A 9839-nucleotide genomic window follows, 5' to 3' on the forward strand; every position below is an offset into this window, starting at 1 on the left:
GAAATCTGAGCAATCCACTGCGCCGGACAAAACAGCGGTGTTAAGATTGATGGTGCTTTTCTGCCCGGGAATCTCTGAACTCTGCACTAAGAACTGCCATGCTAAGGCACCAGCAAAACCACCGCGCCGGCCACAAAAGTCACTCTGGCAACCCGTGGGGCTCCTCTGCTGGGAATCTCTTAGACCGTGAGCAACAAAAATTCATCTGAAAGTGTGGCATCCTCTCGTTCGCTGTGCTTTCACTGGGAGCTACGAGCCCAAGCTGCTAGTGATCAGCCATCTTGGATCTCTCTCCCCATTACACTCTTATGAGACTGCCATAGTATATGTGGTCCGTTGTTTATCAAAATATTGTTACACAACACATGACTGTATTTTGTATGTATTTGTCTTCACAATAACCCTGTATGGTTGTCAGGGAGGATATTATCTTTAGCATTTTGCAGATGAAGCAACAGTTTCAGTTTAGTCGTTATTAAGATAACCCACATTTTTTTTGCTCCTGGATCAGTACTTTTTTCACTAACAACACAGGCAAGTGTTGATGAAATAAAAATTTCCAAAATGCTGGAAAAGCTAGCTTTCTTCAAGACCTCAAATAGGCAATATACAGCACAGAAATACATGATACTAGTGGAAAAAGCATTGAAAGGGGGTAACAATTTGCCAAAAGGAGATGGATGGGAGCTAAATATAAATACAAATCTTACTTCTAATGATTTTATTAATAAAAAAATATACTTAATACTTGCTCTATCTGGGGCACAGAGTCAGGCCCTGGGGTACAACGTGACATAGAGGAGACTTTGTACATAAATAAATTACAATATAGTTAGAGAGACAGACATTAAAAAATGTAATAAAAGGAAAGAGATCTCATGCTATGAATGAAAAATGATACAGATACTAGGAGAATTCATTGAAGGAACCAATCACTCAGAAGCAATGTAATTTAACAAACACGATCAGAGAAGAGATGGAAGCTAAGAGGGTTCCCATCAGAAGTGGGGGCCCTAGGGAGGTAGAAAAGTCAATGAAGGAAATTCTAAGCAAGGGGAATATGGGAAAATATGTGATGTATTTTAGGCACAGTGATGAAAGTAGAACTGTCAGGTAGGTAAGTAATAGCAGATGACACGGAAAAAATACCCAGGAACTATGTTGTCAAGAACACAAATCAAGGAAAATAGAACTCATTTTTCTGGGATCATATGCACTCAGTGAAATTTTTCAAGAAGTGTAGGAATCCCAAACCCACAAATTCACAAAACTTTTTACTGAATTTGAAACCCAGATTTAGTATAGAAGCGTTTAATACATTTACTAACTAAAATCCAGAGTTGCATTTTAAGCTATGAAGAGCCGTGGTTTATGTCCCTTATTTGCTCATTCTTACTAAAGAGTAGATGGATCTCACAGTTGCCGATAGTAGGTGGGTAGAGTTTCCTGCACAATGCCGAGTTCTTAACACTTTGAAGAGTCCTTAGTACAAAATTCCTCTGTTTTCTCTAATAATCATCCCAGATGCTTACTTAGTGCTTTCATGTACCCAGGAAAGGTTTGGAGTGTTTTACAAATATTGACTTTTTAAATCTGTTTTTATTTTTTTTAGAGACAAGGTGTCACTTTGTCACCTAGGCTGAAGTGCAGTGACACAATCATATTTCACTGCAGCCTTGAAATCCTGAGCTCAAATGATTCTCCTATCTCAGCTTCCTGAGTGGCTGAGACTATAGGCACTCACTACCATGCCTTGATAATAAGAGATAGGTTCTTATTATGTTGCCCAGGCTGGTCATAAACTCCTAGCCTCAAGTGATCCTCCTGCCTTGGCCTGCCAAAGCCCTGGGATTATAGGCAAGAGTCATGGCACCTTGCCCAAATACTGGCCCTTAGTCCTCACAGTAACCTTCTGAGGTTGAGGTTGGAAGTATTATTGTTATCCTCATTTTAGAAATCAAAGAACCGAGGCACAGAGCAGTGAATTCACTTGCTTGAAGTTACAGAGTTAGTATTCAACCAGGCAAGCTGTAATCTTAGACAAATATTTTCAGCAATGTCAACTATGTTACACTGGCTCTCAACCAAATATTTTTAGCAACAACTTAAAAAAAGGTGGTTTAAAGGAAAAGAAAACCTTTAGTCAGCCTTATATAGGAACTAAAGACAATCTAAATATCTGTGGGCAGATTTTTAGCTGGAGTAATAAAAGTATAGCATGGGGGAAATTTTTTTAATTTTGGCTTTTTACATAAATTACCTGAATACATTTTAAAAGTACAGAGATGATAGCATCCATCCTCTCTCAGCACCCTCTTAATTTGAGCTTTGAAGTGAGGAAACCTCATTAGCGAGCATTATATGCAGGTGTTTTCAGTGGTATTTATTGAAGAGTCTCCAGTTTCTAAACATTAAGAGAAACTTTTAACGTTCAACTATCAGAAGAATAATAAAATGCACAGCAACAGAAACCATATTGACACTTTTATGGTTTGGAACATACACCAAATGTTGGGACTTCACAAATCAGTTGTTTTGTTCCACAGTGAAGGCTGGAAGTGCCCAGGTGACAGTTTTCTGCCTGCAAAGTAAAAATCTAAATTGTAAAATCAGCCATGCCCTCTTCATACAGGAAACTGCTCTGACATACCTACCCTTTTCATAGTGTTGTGAAGTCTATGATTGCAGTGTTTAATTCTAGCTTTCTTTTGCCAGATTCTTGGTGAAAGAGATGTTTCTTCTAATTAAAAAAAATTTCAAATATATTAAGAAAAATAGCTTCTGAGCATGAGCCTTAATTTTGCAAAAAATAATAATACTGACAACATACAAAATAATTTCTTTTTGAGGGGTTCTCTCCATGCAAGAGAATGTGAGAATTAATTTCTTTTCTGTTTTAAAATAGAAAAGCAAGTTCTCTCCCGTTAATATTTTGGAGCAATAGTCTTCCTCAGTTTCAGCCACTGGAGAGCGTATTCAAGTTGAGACATGAAATTCACCATTTACTCCATCATTCCAAAAACGATTATTGTACAACTAATATCTTCCAGGAAGAGGGTTAAACCCACAGAAACAGATAACGGTCAGAGATCTAAACAACTCACAGCCTAGTGCAAGGAGAAGAGAAAATAAACACCAGCTCTCTAATTGAGGTAATGTGCTCAGAGCGTACCTGAGAAAGTGAACTAGATTCTCAGACATTTAAACTGGATCCTAAAGAGAAGTAAGTAAAGGTTCATCAGATGAAGAATAGAAGGGGTTTTCTAGGTGGATAGAGGAAAAGGTATTCACAAAGCCAGAAGGTGTGAGGGAACCTCATATTCAGGGGAACTGCAAGAATATATGGAATACAAGAGGAAAGAAAGAGAGGGCAGCCAGAAAAATCAGCAAGACAGAGAAATAACCAAGAGAAATGAGCAAAGCCCGATTTTTAGTAATCTAATGTGATATATTAAGAAATGTGGACATTGTTCTGAAAATAATGGGCAACAACCAATTCTATGCAGGAGAGTGACACAATTGGATTTGGTTTTTTTCTTTTTTCTTCTTTTATTATTATACTTTAAGTTCTGGCGTACATGTGCAGAACATGCAGGTTTGTTACATAGGTATACATGTGCCTTGGTGGTTTGCTGCATCTATCATCTCATCATCTACATTAGGTATTTCTCCTAATGCTATCCCTCCCCTAGCCCCCCACTCCCTGACAGGTCCTAATGTGTGATGTTCCCCTCCCTGTGTCCATGTGTTCTCATTGTTCAACACCAACTTATGAGTGAGAACATGCAGTGTTTGGTTTTCTGTTCTTGTATCAGTCTGCTAAGAACAATGGTTTCCAGCTTCAACCATGTCCCTGCAAGGGACATTAACGTATCTTTTTTATGGCTGCATAGTATTCCATGGTGTATATGTACCACATTTGCTTTTTTAAAAGATCAATAGAACAGGGTGAAGGAGTGGGTCTCAGCCACGGGAAATATTGCCACTCAGGTGACATTTAGTCACAGCTCGGGGAAGGGGATGGGCTACTGATGTCTAAGGAGCACAGGGCAGGGATCCTGCTAAGTATCTTCCAATGCAGAGGACAAGCCACCATAACAAGGAATCATCCAACCAAACACGTCAATTGTACCAAGGTTGAAAAACCCTGGTGTGGTAGACAGAATACCTCCCCAAAGTGGTCAAGTCCTAATTTCTGGAACTGGTAAATATGTTTCCTCATATGACACAAGGAGTCTGCATGTGTGATTAAATTACAGATTTTGAGATGGGGGATTATCCAGAATTGTCCTGGTGGGTTCATTGTAATCACAAGGGTCCTTACAAAAGGCAGGCAGGAGGGTCAAAGGCAGAAAAGCTGACATGACAACAGAAGCAGAGTTAGTGACGGGGGTGTGGTGATGCTATGCTGATGCCTTTGAAAAAGGATGAAGAAGCCATTATCCAAGGAACACTGGTGACCTCAGCCAGCCAGAAAGGGCAAGGAAACTGATTCTCCCTGATTCCCTCCAGAGGGAACCAGACCTGCTGACTCTTTGACTCCAGTCCAGTGAGGCTGATGTTGAGCTTTTCACCTGCAGGACAGTAAGAGAAGAAATCTGTGTTGTTGTAAGCCACTGAATTTGTGGTAATTTGTTACAGCAGCAATAGGAAATAATATATCAGGTTTAGAGGATGAATCGGAGAAGCAAATTCTGAAACAAGATACACAGTAAGGAGGTTTAACAGTGAGGAGTAACAATGTCGTCAGACACTTATCTTAGCACTGGAGCTACAACAGTGATCAGTACAGAAAATAGTAATAACAATAATAATTCCTGCTGTCTTCAAGTATATAAGCTACTGAATGGTATGAGTTTTTGTCGTACTCTAGAAAATAATCTCCTGTATAATGCTGATTTCTTTTTTTTCTTTTCTTTTTTTTTAAAGAGACAGGGTTTCATCACGTTGGCCAGGATGGTCTTGAACTGCTGACCTCAGGTGATCTGCCTGCCTCAGCCTCCCAAAGCGCTGGGATTACAAGTGTGAGCCACCTCCCCCGGCTATGCTGATTTCTTTTCCTCCTCCATCATATATCAGCCATTTTTTCTATCCTGAACATAAATTTTTACTTTTGATTTATTTTTTTATTTTTTTTTATTGAGACGGAGTTTCGCTCTTGTTACCCAGGCTGGAGTGCAATGGCGCAATCTCGGCTCACTGCAACCTCCGTCTCCTGGGTTCAAGCAATTCTCCTACCTCAGCCTCCCGAGTAGCTGGGACTACAGACGCGAGCCACCATGCCCAGCTAATTTTTGTATTTTTAGTAGAGACGGGGTTTCACTTTGTTGACCAGGATGGTCTCGATCTCTTGACCTCGTGATCTACCCACCTCAGCCTCCCAAAGTGCTGGGATTATAGGCGTGAACCACCATGCCTGGCCCTTACTTTTGATTTATTAAGATTTATCAACATCTTATACTATGATTTGTTCTTTCCCTCAAATCCAAGGTTACACCAATGTCATAAAAATATTTTCATACACAGTGTTTTAATAAACATTATAGTTTTATTATGCTAGATTGATTGCTGTTTCCAGTTAACCCCTTACCTTGCTTCCTCATAGCAGCTTTGTTAATGCTGTCATTGATGGATTTTTCTCTAGAGGATAAGACTTCACCACACCGTTGTCAGACCACTTGACCACCGTTAGTCAATTGAATGTAGGTTCCCTTATCTGATCACAGATTTGTGAGTGACAAATAAAATGTTTATTTTTAGGCCAGGTGTGATGGCTCATGCCTATAATCTCAGCACTTTGGGAAGCCGAGGTGGGTGGATCACTTGAGGCCAGGAGTTTGAGACCAACCTGGCCAGCCTGGTGAAACCTCATCTCTACTAAAAATACAAAAATTAGCTGGGTGTGGTGATGGGCACCTGTAATCCCAGCTACTCAGGAGGCTGAAGCAGGAGAATCACTTGAACCTGGCTGGTAGAGGTTGCAGTGAGCCGAGATTATGCCACTGCACTCCAGCCTGGATGACAGAGCAAGATTCCATCTCAAAAAAAAAAAAAAGTTTATTTTTGGAAGCCACTGACTGAGACTTTGGGATGATTTCTTATGCAGGAAACCTAAAAAACTTTGACTAACTCTTTTATGTTTTACATTTAGATCTTTTACCCATGATGCTATCGTTATATGCAAAATTCACATTTAGATATGTCTGTTTGTTCTTTCTCTTTAGTTTCGTTGATCTATCTGTTCTTGCCCCAGTTCAATACTATTTTTATTACTGTGGTATTATAATATGTCTTCATATCTTGGAAAGTGAGGTCCCACTTTTAGTCTTTTTTTTCAAAATTATATTAGCTTTCTATGAGTGTTTAAACTTCCAAGTTATATTTAGAATCAGTTTCATATTCCTCCTGAAATTCTTCAGAGATTTTAATTATAAATACATTAAATTTATACATAAGCTTAAGAAAAAATTAATAGCTTTACGATATTAATGTGTCTTCTTTTATTAAGGCCTCATTGGATTAACTTTAGTAATTTTATAAGTTTCTCTGTGAAGGTAGCGTGCTTTCTTTATTGGCTTAATTCCTAGTTATTACATAGATTGATATGTTGAGTGGTATATTGTTTTCTATTGTATTTTTAGTTTTTTCTTTTACTGTGTAAGACACTGGACTGCAATGTGAAATGTGTGCACTAAGTTAGGAAACAGAAAAACATATTAGCATTCCTATGTAGTTTTAAATTTTTCTCTTTTTTAAAAATTTTAATTTTAAGGCAAGTAGTTCCTAATGGATTAATAACTTAGCTCTACACTCATAATAATAGATAATATTTATGAGACACTGACTTTGTACTATGAATATTTAAGTGCTTTTTAAGTATTATTCGCTTAATCCTTGCAGTATCCCAAGTGATAAGTATTATTGTTCTCATTTTACAAATGAGAAAGCTGAGGCAGAGAATGGATACATAACTTGCCTAAATTCATACAGATAATGACACAACCAAGATTTGAGTGAAGGCAATCTTGTTCTTGTTGCACCACCAATGGATTCTTCTTGCCTGCTGCACAGATAAAACCAATGTACTGAGACAGCAGTGATGCAGCAGAGAAACAGTTTATTATTGCAAGGCAGTTGAGAGGAAGGGTAGGAGATGTTTCTCATATTTGCCACACCAACAGCTTGGAGCTTAGGGTTTTTAAGTATAATTTAGTGGGCAAGGGGCTAGGGAATGGGTGCTGCTGTTTGGTTGGGGTGAAATAATCAGAGCATCCAAATTGTCTTCTTGTGCTCAGTCAATTTCTGGGTATGAATCACAGGTCCAGGTGGCATCAGTTGGTCTGCCCAAATATAAAAGTCTGAAAAATATCTCAAAAACCAGTCTTAGGTTTTTATAATAGTAATGTTATCTATAGGAGCAATTGAGGAAGTTACAAACCTAGTGAGCTCTAGCTACATGACTCCTGAACAGTAAGGAATTAAGAAAAGCAAGCTAGGGAGCAATGGCTGCTTTTCATTTAACTATGTCGACGTTTGCAGAATTCAGGCCCCTCCCGTAACCCTAACCCTGTAGCCTTTCAGTGTTCTTCCAAAGACAGTTTCTGTCCCCAGATGGTTGAGTTTTAGGAGTTAAACTGTGAACTAAATTTCTCCCATAGTTACCTTGGCCTACATCCAGAAATAAGTGAGAGCAATTATTAGTTTGTGAGGCTAGAAGCAAGATGGAGCCAGTTATGTTAGATTTTTCTCACTGTTATAATTTTTGCAAAGGTAGTTTCACTCTTAGCCTCTCCATTATATTGTATGTGAAGTACATAATTGTAGCTATTAAATAAATAAATAAATATATATATATAATATCAGGGTCATAGTAGGCTCATAAAATGAATTGGCTTGCTTTTTAATTTTTTTTTTCTTTTTGAGACAGAGTCTCACTCTGTTGCCCAGGCTGGAGTGCAGTGGTGCGATCTCAGCTCACTGCAACCTCTGTCTCCCAGATTCAAGTGATTCTCCTGCCTTAGCCTCCAGAATAGCTGGGATTACAGGTGCCCACCACCACACCCAGCTAATTTTTGTATTTTTGTAGAGACAGAGTTTTACCCTGTTGGCCAGGCTGGTCTCCTAACCTCAAGTGATCTACCTGACTCGGCTTCCCAAAGTGCTGGAATTACAAACGTGAGCTACCATGCCAGGCCTGGCTTGCTTTTTAAAAATAAGGGTTATATATTTTTCAGTTTTATTTTTATTTTATTTATTATTATTATTATTATTACTTGTAGAGACAGGATCTCATGATGTTGCCCAGGCTGGTCTCAAACTGCATGCCTCAAGTAATCTTTCTGCCTCAGCCTCACAAAACACTAGAATTACAGGTATGAACCACCATAGCAACCCTAAAAGTTTTATTTATTAATTTTTAGAGAAACTAATATTTTGAGACTAGTGGTGTGGAAAAATACTATTGGTTTTTAAAGTTTATCTTGTATATAGCAATTTTACTTAACTCTTTTATTAGATCCACTAATTTGGTCTTTCTCTTGGATTTTGTACGTAGCATCTACAAACAATGGCGGTTTCACAGTCTCATCTTTTCCTTCCCAATTATTATTATTATTATTATTATTATTTTGAGACAATGTTGAATTCCCACCGCACACATTTGGTGCCAAAAGTATTCTGTGTATAGAAACAGATCATAAGACAAGTAAAGGACGTCCCATTTGCTCCCAGTTTTCCTAGTTTTTTTTTTGTTGTTGTTGTTTTGGATTAAATAAGTGGAAAATTGTATTAAATGCTTTATCTACATCTATTGAGATAATTAATTGTCCTCCATTATAGTAGTCTACTACTATAATGAATTACATTGATAAAGCTTTGATCAATAAACCTTTCTAGTGTTCCTAGAATAAACCCTACCTATTCGCATTGTATTATTCTTAATATACTCTGAATTTATTTGGCTAATATTTTATTTAGTATTTTCCCATCTGTGTTTAGAAGTGAACTAGTTTTCTTTTTCTTTTATATTGTCCTTATCTGATTTTAATACTGGGTACTACTGATATAAAATGACATGTACAATCTCTTTCTTATTCTGTATTTTTGTTTGTTTGTTTTTTGGAGAGGAAGTTTCACTCTTGTTGTCCAGGCTGGAGTGCAGTGATGTGATCTCGCCAACCTCCGCCTCCCGAGTTCAAGTGATTCTCCTGCCTCAGCCTCCCGAGTAGCTGGGATTACAGGCACCTGCCACCGTGCCTGGCCATTTTTTTGTATTTTTTAGTAGAGACAGAGTTTCACCATGTTGGCCATGCCGGTCTCAAACTCTTGACCTCAGGTGATCTGCCAGCTTTGCCTCAGCCTCCAAAGGTGCTGGGATTACAGGCGTGAACCAGCGCTCCAGGCCTCCTGTCTTTTTCTGGAAGAGCTTTTTTACGATGTAGATTATCTATCTTTTAAACTTCCATTTATCAAACTTTAAAAGGCCCTACTTCAACTAAGTATTAAGTATTTACTTACCAAGGGTGAAAAGGAGGGATACCAAAGCTGTGCTATGACATTCTCTAGAGGAAGCTGATTTAGTCCGTTAAATAATTTCTGTAATTCATCATAAAATAGTGAATTTTAAAGCTTCACAGCAGAATTTTAAAATTCGTAGTATTCGGGCCATTTTGGAAGAGGATTGAGAACATTAGCACTTCTGTATATTTGCCTCGTTTGACGTTTTGATGGCCAACCGCTTTCGAAGACAGTTTCCCCTTCAATTCCTGTCAGATTATTAATGCGAAAAATTAAAATAACTATGTCAATATAAGCTATGATTTGATGGGCAAATTGAAAGA

Source organism: Aotus nancymaae, unplaced genomic scaffold (genome assembly GCF_030222135.1).
Source record: "Aotus nancymaae isolate 86718 unplaced genomic scaffold, 86718_ANA_hifiasm-v0.15.2.pri h1tg000115l, whole genome shotgun sequence".
In the NCBI taxonomy this organism is placed as follows: Eukaryota; Metazoa; Chordata; class Mammalia; order Primates; family Aotidae; genus Aotus; species Aotus nancymaae.